Raw genomic sequence first — 15,998 nt, forward strand, 5'->3', positions numbered from 1 at the left:
AATACAAGAACCGACTAACAGACGCTGAAATACTAGCAGAACTGAGAAAAATATAAGATGAAAGTTTAGGTGAAGAATTTGAGTTTTCCGACAGCGATCAGGACAATGAAGAAAGTGTTGTAGCTCCAGTGTGTGCAGACGACGAATGTGATTTGTGCAACGAATCTGATGATGTAAACACAGACCAGAACAGTTTTCCGCTAAATTTAGGGGAAAATGAAGCTTCTACATCCAGCATACCTTCTGATGTTCGAAATTCTAGCTCTATAACATTAACAACCCTGACAACATTTGCTTCCCCCGAAAGTCAGTCAAAAACTGATACTGGGCAACCGACTGAAGAAAAAGAAACAGCAAAAGATGGGACTGTGTGGGAAATTGTACCAATAGGTTCTAATGCAGGTCAGTAATATTTCTGCTCTTTGTGTAGAGTTTTAGTTCGTAAAATTACAAGAACAAATATACTCATATAATATCAGTACATTACACGTTCTAAAAATACTGTTCTCTTTTCATATGTTTTTGGGTCGTCTACAAAGTCATAACATTTTGTGGGAGAGCCCAGGACCAACATCATATGCTAAAAGGAAAATTCAGAGTGAGAAAATTTTTAGTGCTTGGTGGTTAATTTTCAGTGCTTCCATGATGCGCCACATCAAGCACTGCACTGAAGCTCAGGCTCGTCATCGAACACAAGACGATTCCTGGACACTAGACACTGAAGAACTGGATGCTTTTGTCGCCATAATGTATGCAAGAGGAGTGTACGGGGCAAAGAATTTTCCTCTCAAAAGCCTATGGTCAACAGTATGGTGTCCTCCATTTTTCAAACAAACTATGGGACGAAACAGAGTTATTGAAATAATGAAGTATATGAGGTTTGACACCATGTCCACTAGATCTGAACGCCTCAGGGCTGCTCTTCTCTCAGATACTTGTAATACTTTCATAGAAAACAGTGAATCATGCTATAAAGCAGAACCTTATCTTACAGTTTTGATGTCTAAAACAAGATGCACATTCACAAAATATATTTCAAGCAAGCCAGATAAGTTTGGCATAAAATTCTGGTTACTTGTAGGTGTTTCTAGTAAATACATACTGAATGGATTCCCATACACTGGTGCTGATCTGCTTCGGCCAGCTGACCAAGGCGTAAGTGAAAATGTTGTTCTTATGGGACCATAGTTAGGCAAAAGTTTGAATGTCACTACTGACAGTTACTTTACTTCACTAAGCCTTGCAAACCGTCTGAGGGCTGCATCCATAACTTTAGTAGGTTCTTTGAACCGTAAATGAAGGGAGGTGCCTCCTGCTGCAAAGACCAGAAAACAACCACTCCACTCGATTATTGTGTATAAAAATGATGATGGAACAACACTAACCGTTTATCAAGGGAAAACAAATAAGAATGTTTTGTTACTGAGTTCAGTTCACTCTCATGTGTCCAATAGTCAGATGAAGACTCCTGAAACAGTGTGACTCTACAATGAAACAAAATTTGGGGTCGACATTGTCAATCAAATGACAAGGATGTACTCCACAAAAGCCGGTACAAGACGTTGGCCTATGCTGATATTTTACAAATTTCTTGATTTGGCTGCCATAAATTCCTGGGTGTTGTATAAGGAAGTGACTGGTACGCGACTTAGCAGGCGGAAGTATATTTTTGATTCGTGTGAAGAGCTTCGAGTGCAGTATGTATCATCAAGAAATAAAGAGCCAGACCAGAATCACGCAGACACTAAAGGAGGACCACAGAGGGCAACTAAGAGAAAGAAGTGTAACATTCGTACCTCATGTAAAGGAAACCATACTACTACTGTCTGTTCAGGTTGTGAGAAAGCAGTATGTGGTAAATGTGCGAAGAGAAGATGAGTGTGGTGTCACAAGTGCAGCAGTGAACTACGGTGGAATGTGTGTGTGTGTAAAGTATTATTTTATTAATAAAAATTAACAAAAGCTATATATGTGTGTTATATTGCATTACCTATCACAATCTGATCAAATAAACTTGGGGCCAATTTGGCCCTATCGGTCGTTGTAGGTAGTAGCCTGCTTGAGGTCCTCCTACTTCTAAAGTGTTTTCAAGAATTAAGTCTGAAATTTATGGAATTTTTTTTATTAACTATTGTGTTTTTCCTAATGTGTGTTCATCATCCCCTAATGTGAGACTACTTGTTGATTTACAAGCAAAAAAACTACCTGAAGCCAGCCAGCAATGAATCCATTTAACATTTATGTTTAACATTGCTCTTAAGGTGTTTTAACAACGTAAGTGTGTTTTTTATAAACTATGAAAACTGGTTTTAGGAGTTGGTCTGTAATTAAAAAGGGTGGATAGCTATTCCAGCAGATGAATGGAAGTGGCAGTCCATTTATCTTATTTTCTATGAATAAGCGCTGTTTCAAAACACCAGTACGTTTCTGGTCTCGCGAAAACTCGTCTGTATTGGTACAATATGTTGTAATGAAAAGACGTAAAGCGTCATATTAGTGGCTAAATGTGTACTTTAATTGAAGACTTTCTTTTATGGAAAAAAGTGTCCAGAAAGAACTAACTTGTAAACTTTTATAGTTAATAGATGACTGAGACTAAGATTCCTTTTAAGTCTTTCGCAAATTTTTCAGCCTTTACTGCGCTTTTTATCCTGGATGGAAATTTGTTTCACCAGATCATTGCGTTTTGAATATTTACTTGTATTTGCATGTTACATGTTCAATTTGAAAATTAGTTTTAAATGAAAACTCTCTCTTGTATGTATATAAAATCAAATATATTGTAATATATTTCTATTAAATTAATAAGGAAGCCCAAGAATCTTTCATTTATACCCGATCACAGTAACCTGACCGCAGGCTTCAATCAATGCGTTCGGTTACCGGTACTGACTATTTCAGTGAAGTAGTTCTTTGTATAGATTATAGCATTATACATAACCGAGGTTCTTTGGTGGGCACACAAGCGTTTGGCGCTGTTGGTATTAGCTGTCGGTCGCAAAGTAATTAAGTAATGCGATAGACACCGTATTGATTGAAGATAAAGTAACATCAGAAAACCCGTCAGTCACCAGGAAATGTGAAATCTTTTTCGAAACAAGCGCACGTCAGTTTCTTACTTATCGACAAATGCAAACATATATCAATGACATCCACCACTGTAAATTTTGCCTAATGACAAACGTAAACATCTGAGTGAACGCCCAAACGCACACAAGGGTATTTGAAATATAGGAGGTAACGTTGGTTACAGAAAACTCGGTATGTCTGAGAAATGTTTTTTTGAACAAATTTTTATGTCTTATTTAAGTTTTTTCAGTTACATTAATGTTGCGCACAACTGTATCCAGAAATTTAATACCCACTCTTTTGCAAATTACGGTATTAAAAATGATTCTATGGAATAGTAGTTGCCAAGGAGAAACTTTTTCTGTTTGTTTTCAAATTAACCTTTCTCTTTGTCTAGCATTTTATACCATTGGGTAAGTGATCAAAAATTTTGGTGGTAGCCTTGTCCACCACTTTTTGTACAAAGGCAACCTTAATGTGAAGTAATAAATGTCATTTTTCTTGTAGTAACATAATTATGTACCTTATTGCTCCTTTTGAACTGCAGTGGGTTGTTTACAACAAACTTGAGATGGAAAAAATACACTGTGAAGCAATAGTCAAAGTGCCTAACTCCTTCACAAGATGTCTACAGCATGATCGTGGATGAACATCACATATTAGTCTTGCTGCACGTTTCTGAATAATGAACATTGCCTTAAAGAATAAAATCAGAACATTATACCATTTGACATTATTGAATGAAGCATTGAAGATGTCAGATTATTGGTTTCCGTCTCCCCAAGATGTTTCAATAATTTGAAGGGCAAATTTCCGTGGATTTAGTTGTTTCAGGAGTTTCAAAATGCGCATGTTCTGGATTATTATGGATACACAATTTATTTATTTATTTTTTCTCTATCTTTGTTATTATTTTGTAGTCATGTGTTACACGAATTATTGACATAGTACCTCCAGATGTACAGAACTGAATGTTCTTTTGAAATTAAGAGTGAGACCATTTACAGAAAACCATTCAGTGATACTTTTGAGAATGTAGATGTCCTTTTAGTGCTAAAGTATAAATTAGAGAAGAGGTAAATGTTTATGGAAGTCAGTTGTAATGAAACACTAAGTTAGAACAACTAGACTACATTACCAATTTAGGACAGAGGTGTTTGCCTGATGTGATATACTGTGTGTCGAGCAGTGGAATCAGAATATGTGTCGGAGTAATCATTATTAAAGCTGAATTCATAAATAATCATATCTGGTTCATATGTACAATTTGATACATAGTAAAGGTTTCTTGTGGTTAAAGTTGAAGAGCTAAATATGAAGATTCATAGCACATTGGCTGATGAGATGTCTAGTAAGTCATCTGCTGATGTACTAGTTTTTAAATAATGTGATGTATGAGGGAAATTGATGAAGTTAATTGAGAATACAATTAACAGTTGCACTAGTCCTACAGCTTTATTTTTACAAATACCATAATGGGGTCATATAAACTTAATTTATAATGAAAAGCTGCAGAAGTTGGCCAGAAAGAATAATCAGAATGCTAAAAATGACATTTAGTACATTCTGAAACCATTGGATGTGCCACTGAAAATATCTGAAGTAGTGTAATAATAGTACACACACACACACACACACACACACACACACACACACACACACACACACACAATATCTGAAGTAGCCTCAGAATAGTAAACATAAATAAAACATTTTCACTTTGTGACTAGTGAACTATTTTGGAAGTCATCCTGCCTTAAAGAGAATAAAGTAAGGATCACAGAGGAGAAAACTGAAGGTGGACTGTGAAGAGACGCGCACGTCCCCCCCCCCCCCTTCTTTTATTTTCAATGAGCAGCATTATGGCAAAAGAGTGGTGCCACAACACTCAGTGTGTAGTATAGTCAGCTTAATCAACACTGAAGAAACCAATGGAAAATCTGTGATTATTCACTATCAATAATCAACACATGGTCAGAATTGCTGTTCTTATCCTTTTAGTGTTAATGGGATATAGAGGCATTTCAATACAAATCGTCATCTTTGACCAGTGATGCAGGAAATGTGACATGCCACAAACAATATGACAACTATAATGTGATGTTATTTATGATTTCAATTCTTCTCTCCCCCCCCCCCCCCCCCCCCCAAAAAAGGGCTACACTTCAGATCAGTCTGTCACCTCGGTCAGGTTTTTTGTATATATCATATTCATTGGCTTTGCCAAAACAACCAACCTCTCACCTTCGAATTAAATCTGTAGCTCAGGTGGCAGCTCGTATTAAACATCCCGTATGACTTATTAATATACATTGTATTTTTTTAGAAATACTGCATTTGCAGTTAGTTAAGCGATGATGATGATGATGATGATAAGATTACGTGAAAGTGGCTGGTGTGTTTCACAGCTTTGATCTGTATATCCACATGTTGTATATGTGGAAGCAGCACCAGTCTCCACAGTTCATGCCTACATCTACTGAAGAATGGCATTTGTTAAGAAAAAGAAAAAAAAAGTTGTCTATTTCAGAAGTGTGTAGCAAATTGACAAAAGCAAAGGACAGCCTTGACATGTGCCTGCAAGATAATGGTCTCCCCACTGAAAGTTGTGTTGTGGTAACCGATCTGCAACATAATCGAAGTTGTAGATTTCCGATTGGTAACAGTCGCTTCATATTTAATAAAAGTCATTATGGCTGTTTCTGAATCCTGTTTTGTGATTTGCAGTTATTTATTATTATCAAATAGTGATGCAAAAAGATTTGCATTGGATAACACTTCCTTGAGCCTTGCAGAGATAAGTGTGTACTATTCATCATGTCTCATTTTCAGTAGGCTTCCAGCAGAACAGAAATCTGTTGAAAGGTTGCCTTGTGACACACTTCTGTTCTGTACAGGAGTTCACAACTTTCCTTTGTAATGTATTAATTATTTGTAAATATGTGTCATTTTTCATGTTTTGTTAATTATATTGTTTATAATACATTGTGTATAGTATTTACCTATTGTTCCATGGACAGGTAGCTTGAGTGCTAAAAATCTAGATCAGGGCCAATGGTATACTTACATGCTTCATGCAGCATTCTTATGTGCACTCACTATGAGGTATGATGGGGAGGAAAGCGGCTGTGTCAGCTGCTAATTCTACACAGTGAATGAGAGAGCACTGGACAGATGGTGTTTTGAAGCAAGGTACAGAGAAATATTGTGACATTTCCACAATCTCAGAAATCTTGCCAGCTTCTAAATTTCATTGTTGTTGGTTTCATTTGCACAAATTTAAGCTGTTCTATTAGGTCCCAACCTAATCACAGTCTCATGATTTGTGACATTCAGAAAAAAAAGTCAAATATTTGTGCCAACAGTGGGGAAGAGAATCATTTAAATTTTTGTGCCAGAATTTCATTGACTATTTTCTTGCCTCGCATTGGTTATGTGAAAGTATCGTCCCCTTGGCTGTGCCAAACTAAGTGTTGGTAGCCTATGAGCAGTTGAGAAACATTGCCTCTAATGCTGGCTCTGATTTTGACTTTAGCCACTTTGGCTCCCTTGGTTCCACATAACCAGATAAATAAATAAATAGATCATATATATGGATAAACTAGTTTTGTGTTATATTTTTGCTAAGAAACATATGCTTCTCATTCAATTAAGCTAAGTTGAGTATCTTCGAAGAAATATTTGAATAATAATCTACTGTTTCAGGATCATTTGGGCTGTCATATTAGGATGGAAGTCACACATCTTGAAGATTTGCAATCAATGAACATTGTTTTGAGCTGAAGTAGCAAAATGCAACTTTGTTAACATATGGAATTGTCATTTTCAGTGACAAGAGTTTAAAAAATGAAAGAAATTAAGAATGTATTAGAGAAAAGTAAGTTACTTTCTTCCAGGCATTACTGTTTTCCAAGGCAATTTTCTAGTGGTATACAGTGGAATGTATTGGGCAAATGAAAGTATTTGTTGCAAATAATGAATTTACCCAGTTTAATTATTTGATGTTCCTTAAAATTAAGAAGCCAGTTGTGTGGCACTTTGTTTAGGAGACCTGAGGGGTAGGATTGGCTTTCTTGTTGGAAAAGTTTTCATTCTTCATGCCCTTTGGAACCCTTCTTTCATAAGGTGAGAGAGTTGTGTAATTGTTGAATTTGACTGATGAGTGAATGAATTGGTTTTTGTCCTATTTGGTGGTGGCTGTAGAAACCAGGCACTAGTGCATAACCACCAGCTGTTGAATAGTAAGACCCCCATGTGAGAGATGGAACACCATCATGAAGGCCACATGCTTCTATTATATGAGGCTCTGCAGGAAAAATTAGAATTTAATCCAAGTCATCGGTGCAAATTTTAGTGATCAGGAATCTAACACCACCTTTTCTCCTTCTCTCGCCAGCGAAATAATCATGATGAAAATATTACTCCAACTCTTTGTGATGAAGGTTATTTTTCATCATCAGCAACTGAGCCAACTACCTCAAAGTTAAGCCTCAATGCAACAGTATTTGTTGAGTAGAGAAGCGGGTATCGTGTAAAATTTCTGATACTTGACAGATTTGTTTCTTCGCATTCTCAGATTTAGTGGCTTAAAGTTGTGCTTCATGGGCATTCCATATTTTCATTTCCACAGCTTCCCCAATGTGGTTTTGGGAAGACTTATTAAGCGGAGCAGCAGTTGACTGGTAGGAAAAGATAGATTGCTGCTTACTGTAAAGAAGATACATCAAGTTGCTGAGAGGCACAATTAAGACACTCACATAATGCTTTTGGCCACAGCATTTGATGGTAGTGCACCCTCCCCCCCCCCCCCCCCCAACCACCCACCCCCACCACCGCACGAGCAAGTGCGCGCGCAAACACACCTCATGCACACATGACTGCCAACTCCAGCATCTCGGCCTGGAATGTTCAAGTTGGTGGTCCTGTTTGCATGAGGTGTGCTTGCTTTTGTGTGTGTGGGGGGAGGGGGGGGGGCAAAAGCTTTATGTAAATGTCTTTTAATTGTGCCTGTCTGCAACTTGACATGTCTTCTTTGCGGTAAGAAGCAATCTATTTTCCTACATTGTTGAGATTCCTACGAGGAGTTTCCATTGTTTGATAGAAGCTAACTGGTGTCAAAGTGTTGGTTGAACCTACAGATAGCCTTTTTCAGTGACAGTTTAAGTGTGAGTTGCTAAAACCAACAAATGTGATGGCATGAGAATAACTATAGTGTTTATTATGGTCTTATTTTACACATATTGGGTTCCAAAGAATTAAAGCATTTGACTCAAGATATTTTAAGTGGTTGGTGATGTTTCTGGCTTGTAAAGGCATTCACTACTATGAACATATGAGATATCCATCATTGTTTTCTGTGGTTAAGGGTAGCCATTTCCCATGAATCAATGTGTCGAATTTGACAAGCATGTATTTTAACTTGTGCAATAATTTCAAAGAATGTCATTTCCACAAGCAATAGTTAGTTAATATGCTTTACAGTTCTTATGATTTGCATCCTTTCCTTGTTCTCAAACAACAGTTTTTAATTGAAATTATTATGGCATATTGAAGACAAGTAACAAAATATGATGAGGGAAGAATGTTTAGTTTAGTTTTGCAAGATATTTCAGAACAGTTCAAAAATTGGAAGTGTCACTATTCAAATTATACTCACTGCAAAGCTAAACACCTAGAAGTAGACGAGAACGCAAAATGGAACTTCACGTGTAAATTGTTTATGTGGTTATATTTCTGTGAAAAATCAAATTAAACAAACAACAAAATTGACAGTATGAGCACCACACTGCTGGTTTCTTGTTAGGAAGAAGTTTCAGAATCAGTTAACAAAGTGGTACCATGCTGGTAAACTGCATCGCGATGCAGCAGTACAAGCCTCAAGACGTGACCAGTGGACAGCTTCATTTACAAAACACAAACATTAGCAAACTAAAAACCAGAAAACTAATAGGACCTCCTCTGAAATAGAGGTTTTTTTGTGGGGATAATGTAGTTATAAAGTAATGGAAACTCCAGGTTGGAATGTCGACAACGTAAGGAAAAGATAGATTGCTGACCACAGTAAAGATGACATGTTAAGTTGCAGACAGGCACAATTAACTCTCTTCCACATTAGCTTTCAGTGACAGCCTTTTTTCAGAAAAAGGAGGACAAAAACACGCACACACAACCTCAAGCACACATGGCAACCATCTCTTCTGGCAGCCATATCAGATTGCAGCTGTCATGTGGAATGGAAGCAGAAATCTGGAGGGTAAGGGACAGCAGTGTATGGGTGGGGGAGTGCTGTCTGGTAGAGGAATGGAACAAAAAAGGGGAGGAGTGGGGAAAGATGGGTGGACACATTGGCAGAAGGTGGTGCATAAAGAGGGTGAGAGATGAGAATAGGTAGGAGGTGAAGGATGTGTACAGATCAGTTGGATTGAGGGTGTGGGAACAATGTGTTACTGTAGGTTGAGGCCGGGATAATTTTGGGAGTGGCGAATGTGTTGATGTGTTGTAAGGAGAACTCCTATCCGCGCAGTTCAGTGTAGCTGTTGGTGGAGGGGAGGATACAGATGGCATGGGTTGTGAAGCAGACATGTCATATGAAAGCTTTGTTGCAGTCATTGCACAGCTTTTTTTATATTGATATGACTATCATCCAGCTGTCCAGCAGGATGAACAGCTACTGCCAAACTGTGGCAAAGAGCAATGTAGACTACACTGTGGTACAACATTCAGCTGAACATAAAATGCAAGAGTTCAATAGCTGCTTCACTACCTGAGTCATCTGGATCCTCCTCTCCACCACCAGCTTTTCTGAACTGCACAGATGGGAGTTATCATTAAAACACATTTTCCATTCTTGAAATTATCCCAGCCTCAACCTATGGTAATGTACTGCTCCCACACCAGTTTCCACCTCCTCCCTATTCTCATCTCCCACCCCCTTTGTGTGCCACTGTCTGCCAACATGCTTGTACATCTTTCCCCACTTCACTCCTTAACTCCATCCTCCCACTCCCTGCTTCCTGACATTGTGCTGGTTGGCAGTCTAGTAGCTGCACACTTCGCCAAGCAGCACTCCTGTCTCCCACCACTTGTAATCTGTTGTCCCTTCTTTCCCCGCCCCCTCCAGATCACTGCTTCCATTCCATGTCACAGTTGCATTCTGGTCTGAGCTGCCAGAGATGATGTGTGTGTGTGTGTGTGTGTGTGTGTGTGTGTGTGTGTGTGTGTGTGTGTGTGTGTGTGTGTTCTTTTTCTGATTAAATCTATGACTTCAAGCTTATGTGTAAGTGTCTTTTAATTGTGCCTGTCTGCAAGTTAATGTGTTATCTTTATGGTAGGTAGCTGTCTTATCTTTTCCTTACATTTTGGGGGATGTAAACATCACATTTTCACTACACACGTGATGGCTCTACTAACTCACAACTGATCTATCACCCGTTAATCTATCCTTAATGCAGCCACCGTTGGAAAGATGTGCTGCTGGTGATGCCACTGGACAAAACAGAACAGCAAAATCAAAATCTTCAATATGCTTGCTATCTCCACCAGATCTATTTAGGTCAGCTAAATAACATGATCTAAACCACCATTACATGAACCAAGCAACATATTGTAAACAAAACCCACGAATGACATCTACAAATAAAACACACAATAAAAAAATAATTATTTTAATGTGTGACAGCTGTTTAATTATCTTTTATTATTACTATCGGTTTTGATTTCACACCATCATAATAATATCAAGATCAAAAAATGAAAAATATCACAGGCACCATCCATGTAACATTTACCAGTGGCATTCTTTGTTCCCTGGACCTGAATACATATGTTGTTTCAGTTGGGAAGAGTGTCATGCAGCCATTGTTTCTACTCCTGAGGTTAGGTGACTCTCAGCTATTGTAATTGGCCCTCAGTATGCTTGCTGGTATTTCAAGAGAGAGACAGGCCATTTGCGGATTAGTATTTTTCTGTTGAAAGACAATTCAGAGATGTGTTTTGTGAGAGGTAATACATGAGGATGTAGCATGTCTGCCGCATACTGTTTGCCATCAAAATTAATTGAAATACTATAAATTGTGATATGAAGCTGTGCAAGATGCCTCCCCACATAGTGATGCTAGGGCTAATGCCAGTGTGTGTATCCAAAACACCGGTGGTGTGTATTATCTCCCTTTCGTGTCACCATGCTCACTGATGATGATCATTCAAGGTGATGCAGAACCAATATTCATTGTTGGAAGTGATGCACAATGCTTATCAGCAGTCCATGCTTCCTGCATATGGCATTACTTCAGAGGCAGCTGTGTTAAGGTGTCACTGGCAGCCAACTTATTGGATTCAGTAATGAAGCATCTCCTAATCTGCAACCAATGTTGCTGGATGATGCAAGGTACTGCAGTAAGTCCATTACTTGTGCATGGATGGCAAGTGCATATATGCAGGGGTTCCAGTGTGCTCGGTGCTCTGTTGGCAGCTCGTAGTGCGATCACACCTCGTAACCCAAGACCTTGACGTTTCCCTCATGTTCCAATTGTCATATTTTTCTCTGCTGTCACATTCCTGTATATTACACAATTTGGCTATGTAGACCAATGATGATGCCCCTTTCAGACACTACCAGATGCTTGTAATGTTGTCTCACGTATGAATGCAGCATCCCCTGTGGTATTACACAATCCTCCGTAATGACCTGTCACATTGCTTGCCTATTACATGTTGAGAGAGACCTGACAACATGATCACATAGGGTTAATGACTGGCAGCCATTCTAGCTGGCATAGATGAATCTGTCTTTAATCAGTTACATACCTGCTGATGTCAAGCATGTATGTAGAATTGCATCTACCTCAGACCATTCCTTCTGTGTGTCCAGTGTTTTTTGTCAGTGGATATTTATGGCCTCAGTGTGGGCTCCTAAAGTTATGCAACATGCTAATTGTGACTTGCAATAAAGAAATTAAAATATGTTTTCTGCTTCCAGGTGAAAACATCCCCGCATGGAATTTATCAGTTTAAATGATTATGATTCATTACTTGAAGATAGTGGTCTGTCAGATACTGTAGTACCAAATGATGTACGGCCAAATACTACTACACCGTACAACTGAGGACTGTGACAGTGTAATGAAGCAGAACATTAAGTGAATTTAATAAAAAAGGCATGTAAAGGGTGTGGTCCAGATTGTGATACAATCTGAGATTTCAATAGTTAGCAAAGGATAATTGTGAATTTGATGTCATTCTAATCACTTACACACTGATGAGCCAAAACATTACAACTATTGTGAGATTGAATGCTGCAGGGTGGTGGTGCGGTGGTGTTGGTGTGGGCATGTGATGTAAGGAAAGTAAACAGGGTGGTCGGAAATTCCCATTACAAACTTCCAGGACATGTAGAGGGTAGAGAGTACAGAACATTTTGAATAGTAACCCATGTCCAGAATCGTATCGTTTCCGTTCTACGACAGTTTCAATTCTGATGTCTCAAGAGTTCCCTGTCATGGTATGCAACAGGGTAGACACAATGATGTGTACTACATCAAATGATCCTCAGATGTCCCTTATTGTCCACTATACTGTGAGACTGATTCAATACCTGTGCATCACTGATAGAGGAAACATGGTGTAGTACACGTTTGCGGAATACACAGACACGCTCCCTGTGTATAGCGAAGTTGGAGGTAACGGAAGAGCTGCTAGTCCAACAGTTTTCCACACTGTCACACTCCATCACACAAACTGTTTGCCCAAGTTACACAACGGCTATGAGAAACAGGTACCTTCACTGTGAGGAGGCAGGGCGGTGGTGCTCCACGGCGATGCTGCACTCCCGAATTTGAAGAATGTGTACTGTGTTGCATTGAAGATAGCCTGTCAACGAGTTCACGAACAATTGAACAATTGCTGTTTTGTCTAAAACTTATATGGTGAGACCGTGGCTGTATACAGTTAATGTAGGTTAGTTCTTACAAAGAAGAAAACAGCAACCAGCCACTATTGACACTGCTATTTATTTAGGTAAATAGGGCTGTTACCGGTTTCGAACTGGCACATTCATCATCAGACAACTCTTCACATGATTTTAAAAATACACTTTACATTATCGTCCATTTTTAATTTTTATAATTCCACTGTGGTGAAGTATTTTTGATGTGTTATTACCCTACGGTAGAAAAACAGTGTTAGAAGCGCCTATGTAAAAATAACTAACCTCCAAACGATGAAATACAGCATAAATAAATATGTGAGGTTAAGTGGTTATGGTACTTACGTCGAAAATTCTGCAAGATTTTGTTGCGAAGTTGCAGGATTGTATTTTTCGCATATTCCTAAATACATCCAGCACTTATGTAACTACGCGTGCACACACACACACACACACACACACACACACACACACACACACACACACAATTTGCCACATGTGAAGTTATCACAGAGATTGCAGATTTACAAACACAACAGTGTCAGAGACGTTCTCCCTGAGGCATTGCAATATACAGGTTGCTTTGATTTCATAGAATGGCTGTTTTTAAAGAATAACATAACTTAATGAAAATTAAAACACAAAGATAAACCTTACATTATGAGTGTGTAATATTACAAATGAAGTTGACAGAAGTAGTAACCAGCTTGTGTGAATGCTACTTATATGGTAATTTGTAAATACTGTGCTATATACAAGGAGCAACATAGAGGTGAGCTAAAATGAATATTATGACGGTAACAATTGTATTAACATCTATCTATGGTGCACTGAAATTTTGAATCAAGTATAATAGCAGGTGTGTGTTTGCGCCCCCCCCCCCCCCCCAAAAAAAAAAAAAAAAAAAGAAGAAGAAAGACCTCCTCAACTGTACAATCTACACTTGCAGCTTAGCAATAGCCTTTCCAGCGTACAGTTCTCCAACATATTGCAATACATTGACAACATCATTTTCGGTACATTGCTGCTGGTGCCGTAGATGCTGGGTACTTGTTGTTGACGACTAACATAAACCATAAGGTGTAAGTTGTAGTTCAAATGCCTAAGTAATAACAGAACGAGTCGGTATTCTTTTCAAATGGATTGCAACAATTGTACTGGGTCACGCCTAAGTACATTCCTCATGTGGGTGTGGATGGGATAATCATCTGCATTGGAACCGTCGTAGAATAGAAACGGTATGTTTCTGGACATGGATTCCTATTCAAAATGTTATTTACTCACTACCCTCTACACGTCCTAGAAGTTTGTAAAGGGGATTTCCAACCACCTTGTATAAGAAAAGCAGGGATTAATGGGGAAATCCACTGATATTAATGACTTTGACAAAGACCCGGCATCTGGGAATGAGCATTTTCGAATCACTACTGTTATCAGTATATATAGAAAAGGGGTTGACGAATGGTGAGACGGTGAGTAAGAGGCAAGGCGTACAGAATAAAATTTTCACTTTGCAGCAGTGTGCGCACTGATATGAAGAGATAAGGTGTTAGACATTCATGCTTCATCACAGAACATGAAGTCTGGAGGATTGCTTGCTCTGTAAAACAGCATAGGTGGTAGTGATGTGTGGCAGATCTGAAGACAGAATACAGTGCTGTTGCAAGCACAAGTTTTGCAGAGCATACCATTCAGCGCACTTTGCCATTCTTAATAGACAAACCCTATGTACTCTGATGTTGACATAGTAACTTGCACTGGGCATGGAAACATTGAGATTGGACGGTGGATCAATGGAAACATGTTCTCTGGTTAGATGAATCACATTTCTCATTGCAGCAGGTCAAGGGTAAGTGTTCAGATATGGTGAACGGCTGCTACAAATGCGCACTGTGTCACAGATGCAGGCCTGCTGGGGTACTATTAAGCCTGGGCTTCCATGGATCCTGTGGTAGTAATTTAAGGTATCATGACAACTGTGGACTAGTACCTTTCAGATGAGTTTTACAAACAACTGTGTGTCACACCCAATTAAATTCTAAAGACAGTACCACAGGTGCTCTTACTAACACCATAGGATATATTGCTGCAGTCATTAAGATTGCTGCACAAGATCAGACAGGGCAAGACACTGTCTGAGAATTATTTATTTGTGGAAACAGCACCAGAATGCTTATTCATGTACTTTATGAATTCTGCCGGCTCTGTTTGAAATCCAACTAAATAAAATTGCTTACAGTTTCAGTTTAGTTTTTTTCCCCATTTCATTTTGTTATTCCTACCTTACAATAATGACAGACATATCCTTTTATGCCTACCACTACCAAAAATTGTGGTTATGATATATGAATGGTCGCCTTAAATTTTCACTGCCTGGACGTTTGTTACTACTTCTGTGCCACTACGCAGATGTCACAAAGATTCAGTCAGTTTTTAGTCTCGTATGTTGTGTAGTATACAACAATAAAATTTGCAGACTGGGTGGATGGGGGGGTGAGGTGGTTTTCATACAATGTGCATAGGATTTTCGTTTTTCATGGTACATATGATCCAATTTACTATGTAGGTGAACCACAAGAAGAAGAAAATGATGATCCAGTTTGTCTGGAAATGATCTTGGGTTCTGACCTTTGATTTTGATTTAAAAAATAGCAGTCGCCACATTGTGAGTTCAGAGTTAGTGGATGATGTAGAAAGATATTTTGTGTATGCAGTATAAATCATCGGTATTATGCCTCTTAAAAGCACGAAACACGGTAGTTCGGTTATGGAAGCACTCACCATATGAGCACCAACAATTTACCCACATTTGAATCTCTTAGCTCCAGCACAATGCACTGATAACTGATGTTTGCAACACATTGAGAACATTTTACAGGTGCCATTCATGGTCAAATACAACAGCACAACATGCAGGCTTGACAGGCACCTGCATTTATTTTCAAGCATACATTTCTCGTGGTGTTTCCATGTTTTTGTCCAACACCTGTATTTGTCTGGTGCTTAT

At 38.7% G+C, this 15,998-nt stretch overlaps 1 protein-coding gene and 1 long non-coding RNA gene across 2 annotated transcripts in view; one reads left to right on the top strand and one right to left on the bottom strand.

Moving 5' to 3' along the window:
* The window catches only part of LOC126297714 (patched domain-containing protein 3-like), a 570,171-nt gene that overhangs the window by 92,764 nt on the left and 461,409 nt on the right, over positions 1-15,998 (bottom strand). The window lies entirely within an intron of this gene.
* Positions 2,916-15,235, top strand: LOC126297715 (uncharacterized). Its single transcript, XR_007552570.1, has 3 exons — positions 2,916-3,261; positions 6,775-6,946; positions 12,047-15,235. It is a non-coding gene; the product is annotated as an uncharacterized LOC126297715 (long non-coding RNA).

The sequence above is a fragment of the Schistocerca gregaria genome, chromosome X, assembly GCF_023897955.1.
Source record: "Schistocerca gregaria isolate iqSchGreg1 chromosome X, iqSchGreg1.2, whole genome shotgun sequence".
Taxonomy (NCBI): Eukaryota; Metazoa; Arthropoda; class Insecta; order Orthoptera; family Acrididae; genus Schistocerca; species Schistocerca gregaria.